Source organism: Marmota marmota, unplaced genomic scaffold (genome assembly GCF_001458135.2).
Source record: "Marmota marmota marmota unplaced genomic scaffold, marMar, whole genome shotgun sequence".
Classification (NCBI taxonomy): Eukaryota; Metazoa; Chordata; class Mammalia; order Rodentia; family Sciuridae; genus Marmota; species Marmota marmota.
This window is the reverse complement of record NW_026000142.1, coordinates 3,473,484-3,490,914: the sequence shown is the minus strand read 5'-3', so window position 1 is coordinate 3,490,914 and position 17,431 is coordinate 3,473,484. Positions and strand designations below refer to the sequence as shown.

At 36.1% G+C, this 17,431-nt stretch overlaps 1 protein-coding gene across 5 annotated transcripts in view; it reads left to right on the top strand.

Annotated features, from left to right (window-relative positions):
* The window catches only part of Asns (asparagine synthetase (glutamine-hydrolyzing)), a 153,988-nt gene that overhangs the window by 1,195 nt on the left and 135,362 nt on the right, over positions 1-17,431 (top strand). For 2 of the 5 annotated variants that reach the window (XM_015488240.2, XM_048785975.1), the window contains exons 1-2: positions 224-744; positions 1,910-1,983. The gene's annotated coding sequence lies outside the window, so the exon portion shown is untranslated. Of the gene's footprint in view, positions 1-222; positions 745-1,909; positions 1,984-17,431 lie in introns of those variants that run through there. The other 3 variants (XM_048785974.1, XM_048785973.1, XM_015488241.2) reach the window with 2 other exon arrangements.

The window sequence follows — 17,431 nt, the reverse complement described above, 5'->3', positions numbered from 1 at the left end:
CCAGGCCGCGGCCCGCCTACGGCGCAGCCGCCACCCAGGGGTCTCCTAGCGCTGACGTCGCCGCCGCCGCACCAGCCCCAGGGAAGGGCGGAGCCGGAGGGGGCAGGGAGGGGCGGGGCTACGGCGACGTGCGGACGCGGGGATAGGGCGCCGACCACGAGCTCCGCCCTTCTGCGAAGGGGTCTGGGAAGTCGGGGCTTTCAGAAGCTATACGCTTAGTTGCAGCCCTCTTGCGCATCTTATCTACGGGTTTCACCTTTCCAACTCTGCTGTTGGGTTCTGCACTAGCTTCCATACTTGGAGACTGAGGAGGAGAGGAACGTAGTGAAAGGAAGGAAACTAGAACTGAGACTGGTCGTGACTGAGGGACCTTTGTCTGAGAGACGGACTCTTAACTCTGTAGTAGTATCTTGGCCTGTAACCTGCTCTTAACCCGTCCTTTTTTTTTCCTCGCTAGTGCTCTCCCCGTATTCTCACTTTCTCTCTGGTCTTAACGAAAGGAAATACGGCAAGATGAGCTATGCAGAAAGGTGCTACATAACGTGATGTGTGCACCAGAAAGAAATGAAAAACAGTGATATCAGAAAGCCTTCTGCAAGAACACGTGCATAAACTTTGATTCTGTCAGTACTTCATTTCTGTCCTACAATATAGCAGGAAGAAGTTCTTCAAAGCTTGCAAAAATCATCTGCCCTTAGGGGGTGGTTGCCACCTGTCGAGACAACCCCACCACATAGTGAGGAGGTGAGTGGAAGGTCTATATGTCATTGGCTTTAACCCTCTACAAGGCCAAGCTCCAGGATCAGAAAGCTACTGCCTGCTTCATTTAAATGCGTGACTTGGGCAGTTCTTTAATAGCCTGTAAGTGTTAAAAGTAGACTCTGAAAACAGGCCGGTTGGTCTGTTTCACTTCATTTTCTGTTGCTAAACTATAACATAGCTTGGTTCCATATACTTCCACAAGGGAACTAGAAAAGATACTTCTCTAGGGGTCACAATGTTCCAAATACAAACCAAACCAAACTCAGGATTCCTTGTGTCATTTTAATTTAATTGAAAGTTATAGTGAACAAAGAATAATCTTTTTTTTTCCCCCCCAATGAACAAAGGTAAACCTTTCCAATGATAAGATTAGCCATAGTCAAAATAAAGAAGAGCTTTATTTTGGCTGTGGTTCTGGGCAAAGTTCTGGCCGATGGCCTTCTTGCTGGCAGTGCCCTGAAGCAAAGCAGAATATCACCTGGCAAGAAACAGGGAGCTCATAATAGACCTAGCCAAGCTCCCTTTTATAGCAGACCTGCTGTCTGGACAGCTATTAACCCATCAATACATTAATCAGGTGAGTGGATTAAGCTATTCATGAGGGCAGAGCCCTAATCAACTCTTAATGGTTCCACCTCTTAACATCTTATGATGGGGACAAGCCATATTCAAACCATAACAGGCTGGAACCTTGCTTCCCTTCCCCTATTTATTGGCTGTGTAATGTTAGCAAGTTACTTAGCATGCCTGGGAGAAATAATAAGTAGCATATTTTAGTTATTGTTATTTTTCCTGTAATTTGCTTGGGTTCAGCTTTAGTGTATAGTTTGCCACGACTTAACATCAGTAGATCCAAAAGAGTCTTCCAAAAGAATTTTAAAACTTAATGGTCAGGCACAGTGGCACACGCCTGTAATCCCAGTGGCTCAGGAGGCTGAGACAGGAGGATAGCGAATTCAAAGCCAGCCTCAGCAAAAAGCAAGATGCTAAGCAACTCAGTGAAACCCTGTCTCTAAATAAATTACAAAATAGGGCTGGGGATATGGCTCGGTGGTCAAGTCCCCCTGAGTTCAATCCCCTGTACCCCCTCTCCCCCTAAAAAACTTAAGGAACATCTAGTGATTCTAATTTAGATGTCTTTTTTCAGATGAGGAAACTGAGGCCAGAAAGATAAACTAACAGAACATGCCAGAAGAGAAATGCCAGAATCATGACAGCCAGGTTGGTGCCCTTTCTTGTCCCATGCCTCCAGACTTCTCTTTACTATATCCCACGTTTAACTTCCTTTCCTCCTCAACTTCTGTGTAGTTGTTGCCCAGGCCCATCCCCCACCACAGCTTGGTTCCATATACTTCCACAAAGAAACTAGAAAAGATACTCCTCTAGGGGTCACAGTGTTCCAAATACAAACCAAACCAAACTCAGGATTCCTTTTGTCATTTTAATTTAATTGAAAGTTATAGTGGACAAAGAATAACCCTTTTATCCCCAGTGAACAAAGGTAAACCCTTCCAATGATAAGATTAGCCATAGTCAAATCTAGGGAAATTATATGCAAAAAGGAATGTTGATCAAATCGCCCATCCCTTTTCTGGTGTTTTTGAAAAATAGTTACTGCTTTATGAAAACAGTACATGCTTATGCAAACAAATTCAAAACCTTCAAATAAAAATGTAAAGATAGTTATAATTTGTTCAAATCCCATAATCTAATCATTAAAAAATTCTGTTACATTCTTCTAAACATCTCTCTAAAACTAAATAATACATTAGAAAATAGAAGTAAATATTTCATAAACTATATCTTGCATTCATAGTTCTTTTCTCACTGTCATAGATAACATCATTTTTAAAAAGTTGCATAGTATCTATTAAGTGAATGTGTGTATGATCATAAATCTTGGCAGTATTGTATTGATTGACATTTGTGGGTTTTTTCCCCAAGTTTTTACTGTTATAAATACCTCTTCAATAAACTGCTTTATGCAAACTGTACAGTTATCATCTTGGACATGTTCCTAAAAATGACATTTGTGTCAGCTGATTATTCAACATTATCAACTAGGAAAAACAAAGTTATGGTTACTTTGAAAAATATACTTTATATGTGAACTTAAAACTGAACAGATTTTCCCCTCTGAACCACATTTGAAACATTAATAAACCTTGGATAGTGTTGTCTGGTTAGTGTCTAATGTTTTGATAATGTATATCGAAGTTCCTTGGAGCAGGAGGGTAGACATTGCTAGTTGTCTAAACCGAAATCTTTTTTTCCTACTAGCAAAACCATGATTTTTTTCAGGGTAACAATGTGTCCAGTTAAAAACATTCACTTCTGCAGACTCTTTTAAGTCAGTACTGGACATGTAACCTGTCAATGAAATGAAAGTTAGGGCTTAAGGAAAGCTTTATGGAGGAAATGTTTCTTAGCCATTTGACCTACACCCATCCTTTTTCTTTCTTAGAACTAGGACACCATGCTGAAGGTAGAGCCACAAAACTTCAACCATGATGACAAAAGCCACACACTCAGTATTAATGGTGTAGGAAGCCAGACGTATCTGGGTTCGTGATTGCTTTGGAGGGCCAGCTTACCAGCTACGCTGGCCATTTCTGGGTTGTTGTTAGGTGAGGAAAAATAAATTTTTTCTATATAAGATTTTGTTATATGAGCTTTCTATTATAAGTCTTAAATATAGTTCCTTATTGATATAATGAGGTAGATTATCATTTATATAGCAGTGTGTTGACAATTTTTTTTGATAGGGTAAGATGAAAATGGGACAGAATATGCAAGCTAACCACAGTGATAAAATATTCTCTAATAAACTTAGTTTTCCATTGAATATCCAAATATTAAATAAGTCATTTTATAATAACTTGAATTTTATAGATTAACTTAGTGGTTTTAAAATATATCCACAAATTCTTTCATGCTTCTTTCAAAAGATAGAGCTTAATTCCCCTAACTTTAAGTTTGGGCTGTACTTAGTAACTTTTCATGAATAGAATAAAATGAAAATGACATTGTGGACTTCTGAAGGGAGTTTATAAAAGATATGCCAGCTTTCTTTTTGTTCACTCTCTGGAATTACTTGCTGAAAGTGTCACCAGACAGGGGTCCAAGGAGGTCTCTCTAGGGGACATTGGGACCCTCCATTTGCCCCAGGCAGGTTCTTGCCTTACACCATGTAAAAGCATTTCAGGATGTATTGAAAGCAAGGCACAAGCAATAATTTATTAATAGAGACAGCAAATGAAAGGTATACACACCCCAAAGGCAGGGTGCATATGCCCCTGGCCTCTCATAGAAGGTAAGACAAGTTATTCAAACAGGGTTGATCTCCCTGACTATATGAATGATTCTCCTAGGAGGAAAAGTGCAGGTTCCCGGGCAGGCTTTTGTGAATCAGGATGTTTCATCTTATTTAAATAGTCTAGCTACAGATCAGTTATGGGTATATTGTGTAGCTTGAATCTGGTGACATTTGAATTGATTATGTTTTTGTTCAAGTTGATCTCATACGAGCATATGTTGAATGCTTTTTTCCTCTAGCTAAAGGGACAAACATGACTGATCATGCTTATAGGTCTAGATCTCCATCTAGTAGGGTGTCCTTTTCTCTCTCCCTGAAAGCCCAACTATCTCAGGGAAAGGTAGCTGTCATGTCTTTATCATCAGGTCACTTAGGCAACTTATGGAGAGGCCCGGTTGGTGAGAATTAAGGCTTCCAGCCAACAGCCATGCAAATGTCCTTGAAAGCAGATCCTCCAACAATAGTCCAACATAGAAATGACATCATGCATCCCTGGCCAGCATCTTAACTGTCACTTCAAGTGAGACCCTGAGCCAGAACCACTCAACTAAGCTGCTCCTATATTCCTGGCCCCCAGAAAATGAGATAATACATGTTTAAATAATTGTTTTAAGCCACTAAGTTTTAGGATACTTTGTTATATAACATTCAATAACTAATACAGTTAACTATAATAGAGCCTAACACAATGGGCAGCACATAAGTGGGTGTTATTTGAATAACAATTGATTAAAGTGGAGTTTATCTTTTTTACTTTAATAGATTACGTATAGTGCTATTATTACCTGTGGTCCCTGACACCTAAATTATATAAGGGTTTTTTAATATGATCATAAAGAGATCAATTGTGAATCTTACTGAGATCGAAACATTGGTGGTCCTCGATGTAAAAAAAAAAAAAAAAAAATCAGAGTGGAATGAGCAATAATATCCTGAAATTGGAATTCTGTCTTTAGTCTTATCACTAATTAACTGGGTGACTTATGAAAAGTCACTTAAACCTAAATTTCAATTTCCCTATTCGTTAAATGGGGACAATAATCTCAATCTGTTTTCAAAAGATAGTCAGTATGATTTTATGTAATAGTGTATTAACACTCTTTCAATTAATTTGGTTAGATCTGCCTTTTTAAATTTTTAAGCAAATAAGTGTTACATATTTAGGTGTGAATCCCATAGAGAATTTTATTTCAAATGGTGGTAATTTACTTGCTGATTTTACTGTGTGCATTTGTAAATATTAGCATCATTCATAGGCAAGCAGTTTAGGCTTAAGTGTGTGTGGCAGGATGGTAGCTTATTAAATGTCAGATCTCATTTTATTAGCCTGTTGAAAATTTACTATGCTTTAAGAAGAATACATAATTATGACTGACTCCTTTTCCTTTTGATTAATTAATTTCTAACTGTAGCTAGGTATTTGCCCCAGCAATACTTAAATATTCTTAGTAATAAATACACATTTAGCTAGTTTTAAGTGTTCATCCTAGAGCAAAATTGTGCCCAACAGCAAGTATATATATGGTAGAATATATGTCTTTCTCTTTTACAGAGGAGGACTTGTGCACACAGAGAAAGGCTTTATACAATGAAATGTCAGAAGTAAATATTATATAATTATGGACAATGTACAGTTTGGCATGAGTAACCTAACAGATAAATATGTTAGGATGAATAAGATTTATTTAGCCTTAGTGTAGGATTCAAGTCTTGATTACATAGTAGATGAATTATCCTAGATTTCTGGGTTTTTGAACAGTGGTCCCCCCTTATCCATAGGGAATAAGTTTCAAGACCCCATGGATACCTGAAACTGTACCTAGTACTAAAACCTACATATACGCTGTTTTTACTACATGTAGTTACCTACGATAAAGTTTAATTTATAAATTAGGCACAGTAAGAGATAATAATAACTATAATAAAAATAGAATAATTTTGACTGTGTACTATAATAAAAGTTATATTAATGTGAATGTATCCTCTCTTCCCAAATATCTTCTTTTAGTGTATGTCTTAGCAATCTCAGCATATGCTTTTGTTTTCTTTCTTTATTAAGTCAAGAATTTTCACCTTTCATTTAAAGAAAGTACTTTATTGTTTGTTTGGTTTTTTTTTGCCATCCCAAGGTTGTTAGCATCACTACTCTTGCACCTTGGAGTCATTATTTAATAAGTGAAGTGAAGATTATTTCAGCACACTCACTACAATACCATGATAGTTGACCTCATAATTGAGATGGCTACTAAGTGAAAATGAGCAGCCGGTGTGTACAGTATTGATAGGTTGGACAAAGGGATGATTCACATGGTGGGTAGGATGGAGTGGGATGGCTTTAGGTTTCATCACATGTTCAGAATGACACACAATTTAAAACTTCTGAATTGATTATTTCTGGAAATTTTTAATACTTTTAGACTACAGTTGACCATGGGTAAATGAAACCTCAAAAAGTGAAACTGGACAGAGGAAGATAGCTGTATTGTTTCTTGCTTTCTGCTACTTGCTGTAACCCCAAATCATATGAAATTACTGGCTTAACTAGACACTGGACTATATGTGGTTATAGATGATCTATGGTAGTAATGAAAAATTCTAGGGAAAAAATGGACACTAGGAAACTGAGAAGAGAGAAGACTGGTGACAGTGTGTTTTCAACAAAATTTCTCACAATACTTGCCAGTTCAGAACGAGGAGAAGATAAAGAAAAAAGAAAGTCTAGGAATTACTTTTAACCTCAAGGGAAGAGGATTCAGCATGACTACAATGTGTGCATCAAGGAATTAGTGTTATTGCAAGAAATATTCTCAACTTGTGAGGTTAGGCTTGATGGTTTTACTCTGTATTCTTCTAGTTCCTTGGAATAAGAATCATAATGTTCTTTAGTTGTTTTCCTTGGTGGCTCACCAAAAGCAGAAAATGTTTTTTGTAAAATGGAATAGGCAAAGCTTGCTTTAGTTTGAAATTCCACAGGAGTAAATTATTTATGAATGTTGATATTGTTATTGTAAATAACTAAACATATTTAGTTATGTACTATGGCATATTTTTTCTTTCTTTTAAATTTTATCTTAAAATTTATAAATGGACTGTAGTAGATACCATTTTGGGTTTTTGTCACCTCTGCTGAGATGCACCCTGTTCTTTAGCCCTTTACTATAACTCCCATCTATAGGTTGGTTCCCTGTTATGGTTTAGATATTATGTATCCCCCAAAAGCTCACATGGGAAACAATGCAAGAATGTTTAGAGGTGAAATGATTGGGTTATGAAAGTCTTAACCAAATCAAGGCATTAATCCCCTTATAGAGATTAACTGGATGGTAACTTTAGGGTGTGTCTGGAGGAGATAGATCCCTGAAAGTGTACCTTTGGGGTTTATATTTTTGTCCTTTTTGAGCAGAGTTCTCTCTCTCTCTCTCTCCCTCTCTCTCTCTCTCTCTCTCTCTCTCTCTCTCCTTCCTGGTGCCATATTTTCAGCTACTTTCTTCTGCCACACACTTCTGATATGATGCTCTGCCTCATCCCAGACCTTGAGGAATAGAGTCGGCCACCTATGGACTGAGACTCTAAAACCATGAGCCCCCAAATAAATGTTTCCTCTAAAATTGTGCTTGTCATGTCTTTTGGTCACAACAGTTAAAAAGCTGATCAAACCATCCATTAGGTATATTGATATGAGAGGACCTTTCTCCCTACCTGACCATAGTGATTGGATGAGGTTTGGTCATTGATAGATTCTGAATCAATGAGATTCCCACGTCTGGAATTTGGAGTTGGGACATAAAGGCTTTTGCTATTCTCTGTTGAACACTAAAACTATAACCAAACATGAGTTTTAAATCAGGCTAAACCCAAATAAGAAATCATTCTGCAGGGAGAGAAAGGAATGAAGCCAATTGTCTGAGAAAACTAATTAACCCTGAGTTATGGGGCTCCTTTAGAAAGGGAAAGAGAGGAGAGAGGAGCTTTCTGGTCCCCTTCAGATTTCCCCTGGCCACTACCCCACAAATGGCCCTACTGCCCAATTCCATGAGCTCTTACCCTGTATCCTTGTATTGAATGACACTTTTTTGGTTAAATTAGTTAGAATATATAACTTCTGCACTATTTAAGATATGTTTTATCACTTCATTTAAAAGAAACCTAAATATTTTATTTTTCTACAAGAAGTAAAACACATTTTGAAAACTTCGGTCTAAAGGAATAGCATAAAGCCTATGAAAAAGCCTGCAAATATTACAGTGTTTTGAATAAAGACAACAAAATGGCAGAGTAAGAAGCTCTAAGCTCTTGTTCTCCCACAGAGACATCAAAACACACATATGCACACATACACACAAACACAAGCAGAAACTGTTAGAACTGATTTTGCGAGAGTTCTGAAAAATAGATAAAGGTAAACAGCAACCAACTAAGCACTTAGTCAAGAAAAAGGCACATGAAACCAGTAGGAATGTTTCATGGTGATTTTGCTTGTCCTTACACTACCCCCTTTCCCTCATGGAGATATTTAGAGTGGCAATAGTCTTGTGGCAATAGTATGGCAAAGCAGCAGCAGTTATACAATTGCTACAGTCATAAAGAAGCAACATTCTGACAGCAGTACAGTCTAAAAGCATTAGCAGCCCCTATCCCTAGTGTGGAGCTGTTTACCAGGTTCAAAAAGGAGCAAGCAAAGCAGACCTTGTTTGCAAATTATTGTATTCTAACCCGATTGGTTAGAACAGGTACTCTGGCCTGAATTCCTTTGCGCCCACACATTAATATGTTATAACTCTAACCTCCAATGTTACTGTACTTAGAAATTAAGTCATAATAAATTAAGTCATAATATTAGGTTCCAATCTGATAGGGCTGGTGCTCTTATAATAGGAAGAAACACCATAGTGTGCTTCTTCCTTTCTCTCTCTCTCTCTCTCTTTCTCTCTAACTGCCTCCCTCCATCCCTCCTCCCTTTCTCCTTTCTCCCTCTCTGTCTCCCTCCCCTCTCTCACTCTTTCCACTCTTCCTTCTTTTCCATCTGCCTCTCTCCATCATGTGAGGACACAGAAGGAAGTACCCCATCAGCTAAACAGGGTGAAACTAGAAACCAAATCAGCTAGAACCTTGATCTTGTACTTTACAGCCTCCAGAACTATGAAAAATAAATTTCTGATTTTTAAAAGATATTCAGCATGTGGTATTTTGTTATAGCAGCCCACACAGACTAATAAAGAAGTACTGATTCAAGTGCTATTCCCTATTTCAACTAAGTCATAACTTAGGCCAAAAAAACTAAAAACACTGCAGGCTGAATTAACAACCTAGGAGTGAGATTATAGTTGAAACATATAATACTTAGGCAAAAGTTGGGTCAAATTTCTTTGGGAAATTAGGAAATTCAAAAGCAACCATATACACGTGGGAATTTAGAAAGCTATGCACATATACCAGGGTAAGACATATGCTCAGAAAACACTTGAGAAATCCCTAATAAGCTTTCACCTTGAGCTGATCCCTTGGCACAGTGCAAATGTGAATAATTAAAGAATGACCCTGGCTCAGAGCCAATTTGTAAGACTGGGAGAGTAGATGGCATTCAGGAAAATCCCTGTCAGAACACTAGCTGAACACAAACCAAGAAAAAGAGACTTTAGTGACCTCACTGACAATGAATACAGTCTGCAATAAAAGTTTGGGAAAAGCATTAAATAAATGAACTGCCAATTGGTTTGCAGTAAGTCACAGTTTTCCACTAAAGGAGAGGGCACGGTAATATATGAGACAAGCTGAAGTTAGAAGAATTCCTTGATGGAAAAAGTTTACCTTTGCATGTTGTTGCTTCATTTCCTGAAAATAACTTAGGAGATTCTCCTGATTTGTCCATCTACTGCTTTGATTCCTTGGATCCCACCCATTATTTTACTTTAAAAAAAAACACAAGTAATTATTACAGAGGTCTCTGCATTTTACAGCTGCCTTTTTTGAGAGGCATTTTCCCCCGATACAACAATAAATAAATAAATAAACTGCCACAGTCTTTAATATTCAGGAAACTGAAGTCCTGGAGAAGGGGAAGGGGGAATCTCATTTCCAGTTAACATATTACAATAGCCAAATGTCCAGTTTTCATTTTTTAAAAAAAGTTACAAGTTATACAAAGACATAAGAAAGTATGACTTACTCAAAGGAACAAAACAAATAGGCAGACACCATCCCTGAAAGATTCGAGATATAGGAATAACAAGACAAAAACTTTAAAACAACTGTTTTAAATATGCTCAAAGAGCTAAAGAGAAACATGAACAAAGAACAAAAAGACACTAGGAAAAATGATGCCTGAACAAAATTAGAATACTAATAAATACATAGACATTGTGAAAAGGAACAAGAAAGGAATTCTAGAGCTGAAAAATACAATGATTAAAATGAAAAAAAAAATCCAGGGAAATTGAGCAAGCCTATAAAAGATTCAGTGTACTTGGGGAAGGACAGTTGAATTAAAATTATTGACTTTAAGGAGAAGAAAAAAAGAAGAATGAGGAACCTCCTTCATTGTTGGAATGCAAATGCAAAACCACTTTGAAGGAGGGTTTGGCAATTTTCTTACAGAACTACATAGTCTTGATACACAATTCAGCAATTGTTCTCCTTGATATTTACTCAAGTGAACTGAAAACTTATGTCCACACGACCAACTGCGTGAATATTTATAGGAGCTTTATTAAGAATTGCCTGCACTCAGAAGCAACCAAGATGGCCCTCAATGGGTATTCTGTGGAGTAAAAGTTTGTGTAGTGTCCAAAATTCATATGCTGAAACCCCAATCTCCAATGTGGCTATTTTGGAAATGAGGTCTCTAAGGAAATAGTGAAGGTTTTATGAGGTCATAAGTGTGGGTTCCTGCTCCAAAAATATTGATGTTCTTATAGGAAATGTCAGAGCACTGGTGCATACTCTGTCTCCCTCTCTTCCTTCCTCCATACTTATAGGTAAAATTTTATGAGGATATAAGACAAGAGTACCATCTATAAGCCAGGAAGAGAGCACTCACTAGAAACTGAATTTATAAGCACCTTGGACTTCTAGTCTCCAGAACTGTGAGAAAATTAATGTTTGTTAAGTTACCTAGCCAGTGGTATTTTGTTCTAGTAGCCTAAGTCTATCACAGGTAGGTGCATAAATAAACTTCTGTATACTTAGACAAATTAATACTATTCATCACTATAAATTAAGCAACCAACATACAAAAAGATATGGTAGAGCCTTAAGTGCATGTTACCAAGTAAACAATCTGAAAAGGCTATGTCTTTTATGATTCCAGCCAGATTATATTCTGGAAAAGGCAACAATATAAAAAGATCCAGGGTGGGCTACAGGTTTTAGGGGAAGGAAAAATGAATAGATGGAACATAGGGATTTTTAGAGCAGGAAAACTCTTCTTTATAAAACTATAATGGTGGATAAATGTCACTATAAATTTGTCTAAGCAGAATGTATAACATCAAGGATTCACCCCAATATAACCCTGTGGACTTTGATTGATAATGATGTGTCAGTGTTGTTTATTGATAGAAATGTAGCGTGGGATATTGATAGTGGAAAAGGCAGTACATATATGATAGTAAGGAACTTATGAGAAATCTACCTTCCACTCAGTTTCACTGTGATTCTAATTGACTTTTTTTAAAGAAAAAAATAAAATATGTTAATTATTAAAAAGTGAGCAGAACCTAAGATATATATGGGATACCACCAAGTGAACCAACATATGTTACAGAAATTCTAGGAGGAGAAAAGAGTGAGAAAGGGGCAGAAAGAGTATTTGACGAAATTGTGAACAAAATCGTCCCAAATTTGATTAAAGATATTAACCTACAAATCCAAGAAGTTCAGTGCATTCCAAGTTGAAGAAATTCAAAGATACCCATAATGAGACATTCTAACCAAACAGTCAAAAGCCAAAGGTAAAACGTTTGAAGGCATCAGCAAAGAAATGACTCATCACATACAGGAATACTTAATGAGATTAAAGGCCTATTTCTCAACAGAAACCATACAGCTAGAAGACAGCAGGGAGAGAGATTTAAAGTGGTGGGAAAAAAAAAATATATTGTTAACTGAGAAGTCTGTGTTCAACAAAAAATGTCTCTCAAAAAATCAGGAAGAACTAAAGACACACTCAGATAAAGAAAAGCTGAGAGATTTAATTATCACTGGATCCACCATACAAGAAATGCTGAAGGGAGACTTTAAAGTTGAAATGAAAAATACTAGAGAGTATCTCAAAGCCATATGAAGTAATAAGTATTTCCATAAACATTAATACATGGGAAAATATAAAAACAAGTATTCTTTTATTTTTGTTTATAAGTCTGCCTTTTATTTCTGACAGGATTTAAAGTCACATAAATAAAAATTTATAAATCTATTGGGCATATAACATATAAAATATATTAAGGACAGTAACAACATAAAGGGGGAGAATAGTTTTTGTATGTTTTTGAATAAGTTGGTACCATTTCAAAATAGTTTGCTATAAATTTAAGGTGTGAAATATACTTTATTAATATATATATATTTATTTATATATTAATATATATATTTAAAGTTATTTAGACTCACCATGGTAACCAAAAAGAAAATGTCTAAAAATATATATACAAAATAAAATGAGAGTTAAATAGTTCACTACAAAAATTATCTAAACATAAAAGAAGACCATAAGGGAGGAAATGGGGGACCAGAAAGTTGTATGGAAGACAGAAAACATGGAGTAAAATAACAGAAGTTCTTCATTGCAAGTAAAATTTTAAATATAAAGCGTTAAATGCCTCAATCAGAAGGCAAAGATTTGCAGAATCGATAAATATATATGATTCACTAACATATTTTCTACAAGATATTCACTTTAAATCCAAAGACGCAGATAAATTGGAAAGGAAAGGTTACTATGCTAATATCAGGCAAACAAGACTTCCAAGTCAAATGCTGTCTTAATGCCAAAGAACGCTGTATGTTGATAAAGGGGTTCGTTAGTTCATGGAGAAGATATAAAAATCATAAAAATATTTGTACCAATAAACAGACCCAAATACTTGAAGAAAATCTTGACATAATTAAATGGAGACAAACTTCTACAATGATAGTTGAAAACTTCAATATAGAACTTCCAAAAATAAAATACCTAGAGAGAAGATAAGCAAAGAATTAAAGCATTCGAACAACATAATTCACAAACGTCACTGAATAGGTATATAGAGAACATCCCAGCAATAATAACATAGTACACATTCTTCTCAGGGTACATGGAACATTCTCTAGGATAGACCATGTATTAAGCCACAGAAGAAATCTTCATGAATTTAAAAATGTTAAAATCATACAAAGTATCTTTTCTAACCATAGTATAATAAAACTATATAAATCAAAATAGAAGGAAAACTGGAATATCCACAAATAGTGAAAATTAAATACACACTAGTAGATAACAAATGGGTCAAAGACAAAAATACAAGAAAGATTAGGACATAAGGCCAATGAAAACAAAAGCATACACATGTTAAAACTTACAGGATACAGTGAGCACAATATTGAGAGGGATATTTATAACCGTATATGCATTCATTAGAAAAGAAGTAATTAATGATCTATCTTTCTCCTTTGAGGGACTAGAAGAGGAAGAGTGAAATAATATGGAACCAGCAGAAGAAAGGAAATAATAAAGACTGGAGCATAGATAAATAGAGAACAGAAAAACAATACAGAAAATCAGCAAAACAAAAAAAATGATTCTTTGAAAAGATTATTGAAATTGACAAACCTTTTAACAAAACTGGCGAGGAGAAAAAAAAGACAAACGAAAATCAGAAATGAAAGTGAGAACATGATTGCCAACTTTAAAAATTAGAAAGGAATAATAAGGAATACCATGAACAATTGCATACCACAAATCAGATAACCCAGGTGCAATGTGACAAATATTAGAAACACACAAATTATTAACCGACTCAAAACGAAAGAGAAAAATCTCAATAGTACTATAACAAATAAAATGATTGAATCAGAGATCAGAAATCTCCCAAAGAGAAAAGTCTAGGGATAGGTGGCTTCAATAGTGAATCCTACAAAATTAACACCAATCCTTCTCAAATTCTTCCAGAAAATAAAAGAGGAGGAACACTTTCTAACTCTTCTATGAGGCCAGCATTTCCCTGATAAAATCACCAGAAAAAAAAAATCACAAAAATATAGGCCAATATCCCTTAAGAATATTGAAGCAAAAATCTTCAACAAAATACAAGTAAACTGAACTCAACAGCATATTAAAAGACAAACAACCTGACTAAAAAATTGAAAAGGAGTTGAATAGACATTTCTCCAAAAAAAGATAAACAAATGACACATGAAAAGATACCTAGTCATTAGAGTAAAATAAAAAATAGAAATCAAAACAACCATGAGGTACATTTTCACACTTACTACCACAGCTATAAGAAAAAAGAAAGTAAAAGATTTTGACAGGATCTGGAGAAATTGGAACACTTGTACATTGCTAGCAGGAATATAGAATGGTACAACCACTGTGGAAACAAGCTGGGTAGTTTCTTAAAAAAGCTAAACAGAATTACCATACAATCCAGCAATTCTACTCTTAGGAATAAACCTGAAAGAGTTAGAAGAGGTTTTGAAGAGATATTTATAGTGACATTATTTATAATAGCCAAAATATAGAAAAATCCAGTGTCCATCAATGAATGAGTGGCTGAACAAAACATGGTATATATGTACTGTTGAAAATTATTCAACCATAAAATGAAATAAAGCTCTGATACATGACAAAACAGGAATGAACTGTAAAGTCAATATACTAAGTGATTTAAGCCAGATACAAAAGGACAAGTATTGTGTTATTACACTCATGAACTGTCCAAAATAGACAAATTAATAGAGAGAGATTAAAGATCACCAGGATCTGGAGGAGGGGACAAGGGTGAGTTATTGCTTAATGACTACAGAGTTTCTGTTTGGGGCGATGGAATATCTTTGGAAATCTTTGGTGGTGATATTTGTGCAATAGTATAATTGTAATTAATGCCATTAATTGTACCCTTAAAATGACATAGTTTATGCTGTATATATTTTGTCACAATAAAAAGCAATACAGCTTGCATATGTTTTTAAAAATTATAATCTTTTGCTAAAGAAAAATATAAAATTGCAGAAAAGGCAGATGTGTTTATTATTTTAATTCCTTTTTATGGGGACTTTAATTATTTGTAGGTAGACCATCTAGGTAAAGTGAGCTCAACTGTCTTTTTAAAACTGCTGGACTTCAGTTTTTAAGGAATCAAGTAAAATAGATGGATAGTTATTATACATAACTTGATGAAACATTTTATAGCCATAAAATAATAACTGTTATGAATTGCTGCAACAGCACAAACAGGAGGTTTGCTGGAAGAAATCTTGCTGTCTCAGTTGAAGCCTGAGGGCTTTTCCTTTACTTTTGCAATTAGTTCCCTTCTCCATTTCCCATAAAAGTTAATTGAACCGGGTTGAGGTTGTGGCTCAGTGGTAGAGCACTTGCCTAGCAAATGTGAGGCATTGGGTTTGATCCTCAGCACCACATAAAAATAAATAAATAAAATTATGTGCACATCTACAACTAAAAAGAATTTTTTTAATTACTTGAGTCAATATCCTTGCTCCCTTATCTACTTTCCCTCACCCTTTGTTCTAACCAGATTATTTTGTTGGTACCAGGCATTGAATCCAGAGGCACTTAACCACTGAGTCCTTTTTAATAGTATTTATTTTGAGACAGAGTCTTGCTAAGTTGCTTAGGGCCTCACTAAGTTGCTGAGGCTGGCTTTGAACTTCAGATGATATTTTAAAAAATAATTGCACTCAGCTCTCTTTTCTACCTGCAAACTTCCTACAGTAGTATCCTCCTCCATTTGAGGTTGTCCTTTCAGCCCCATCCTGTTCTGGAGACCCTTTCCCTTCTTTTGAAGCCTGGACTAATTTACACATTTTCTATATTCCCAATTTCTCCTGCACCTCTGGTTTTTACATCCCTTTACCTTACTGTCCTCTACAACAATTGCACACACCCTTCCTTCCTTTTCTCTATCACCTGTCTGCATTCACTATCTTTTTTCATGAATTTATTAATTTCCTTGTGAAAGTAGAGAATTTTTTTTATAGATTGTACTAGAATTTCTCTGGAAGAAAAATGTCTTTCTTTGAAAGGAAATCAAAACCCTTGTTGAGGGCTGGAGTAGAACATAAGACTCTGGATTTTATATTTCTAACACCAACCAAGCCTTTAGAGACAAGAACAAAGCTGCTTGGTCTGGAATGAGGAGCTGATTGATTTTGCTCATCCAGAGAAGGGAAAAAAGAGGAAGACAGAACAGGCTTGGGGGAATAATAGTTGGTTACTATGAGAAGATGGGTGGGGGCCATTGGCCAGGGAATGGGTGAGGTTCCAGGGGATCCAAATTTGGGAGAATTGGAATGTCTAAGAAGAGACTTAAAGACGTCAATGTACAAAAAATAGCATTTGTTTTGACTCTTGTTACCCGTATCCTAGGCTAGAGGCCTGACTTTGAATCTAGCAAATCAGGTCCATCCACTTGTCCCAAAAACCAAACAAAAAAGGTAATAGTGAAAGCGTGGAAGAAGCTTCAATCAGCCTAACGACACTAGGAAGACAAAAGGACCCATATTCTTAGCCCTGTCTTTAAGGGTCTGAGGATGACTTTGAAGTTTTATAGATAAGAAAGTGAGGGAAATGGTGGGGGGTTCCCATGGCCCAGGGCTGCACAGTTGCCAAAGCAGGTGATATTGATCAGGTATGGTCTGTCTATCATTGTACTAGGACTGGCCAGGCAGGGCCTTGTCTGGCCCCAATAAGAAAGTTGATGTTAATTGGATGGGGTAGCTTCCACTCATAAAAAAGATGTTCATTCAATCAAACTTTGTTCCTGGAATCCAAGTTCTCTCAGAGAACTGCCTATTCCTGCTTCTTTCTCTTCCTTTTTACAGGTGTTGATCTCAAAAGCACTCACTAATATGCTTTCTGCATGCTGAGCTCCATTTCATTCATTTTCTGGGAACCAGCCCATAATAAAACCTGAAGCAGAAAGAGAGCTCTTTCTCAATCCTCCTGAAATTCAAGCCCCTTTTAAGTATCTAAAGTCAATAGGTGACATAATTTTGACTAAAGTGAGCTCTTCATCCATGGTAGATCCATTAACATCAATGTTCCAGATGAGAAATGAAGAAAGATAGACCCTGTGAAAACCTATTGGTGGTGTTATCCGCCCCCAAATGAGCTCATAATCATTTATCCATGCTGACCAA